We start from the raw sequence: 673 nt of genomic DNA, 5'->3' as shown, positions 1-673 counted from the left end.
TTTTTTTTTTTTTTTTTTGCTGCGAGCCTTGTTGTTTACCCAGCAGGTGGATGTGACGTCAGGGACGCACAACAGCAAAAAATAACAACATCTCCCTCCGCGACGTGTTGGCCTCTCTAGCGCGCCTTATTTATTTATTTGTTCCGGGAGGCCGGGGGGAGCCGGGTGGGCGCCAGTGCCCGTGTGGCCCAGGGAGGGGGCGCGGCGGCTCGCGCTCTGGGGGTGCCGGGGGGCCTGGGGGACGCGTGAGGCGGAGAGGGGGCCCTGGCAGAAGGCCGGGAGGCGGGGTGGGGAGCGCCCCCAGGCCGGCGCTCCCCGCGCCTCTGCCGCCGCCGCCACTGGCGCTGGCTGGGCTCCGGGAAGCTAGTCCGGAGCGGAGGAATCTATTGTTATTTATTGTGTGGCGGTTGCATGCTGTACTCGCGGCGGCCCGGCCCTCGTCCGGGAGTGCGTGTGTGCGCGCGTGTGTGCGCGAGTGAGTGTGTGCGCGGGGGTGCGCGCGCGGGCGGGAGTGGGCGCGCGCGGGGAAAGGCCCGAAAACACCTTAGTTTGCACCGAGAGACCATTTGCAGCGGGTGAGTTTGTATTTTTCCATTTCTGCTCCACTTTTTCCCAAGCTGCCTCCTGCCTTGTTTCCGCCACTTTAAACAACAACAACAACCAGCACAAAAAA

At 63.2% G+C, this 673-nt stretch overlaps 1 protein-coding gene across 1 annotated transcript in view; it reads left to right on the top strand.

The window, feature by feature from the left end:
• The first annotated feature begins 12 nt into the window (after positions 1-12).
• The window catches only part of LOC117801754 (uncharacterized protein D806_0078-like), a 2649-nt gene continuing 1988 nt past the window's right edge, over positions 13-673 (top strand). Inside the window, exon 1 of the transcript XR_004624473.1 lies at positions 13-575. The gene's annotated coding sequence lies outside the window, so the exon portion shown is untranslated. The remainder of the gene's footprint in view (positions 576-673) is intronic.

The sequence above is a fragment of the Ailuropoda melanoleuca genome, chromosome 4 (assembly GCF_002007445.2).
Source record: "Ailuropoda melanoleuca isolate Jingjing chromosome 4, ASM200744v2, whole genome shotgun sequence".
Lineage (NCBI taxonomy): Eukaryota > Metazoa > Chordata > Mammalia > Carnivora > Ursidae > Ailuropoda > Ailuropoda melanoleuca.
Note: the sequence above shows the minus strand (reverse complement) of the source record. Positions and strands in the feature narration are given on the sequence as shown.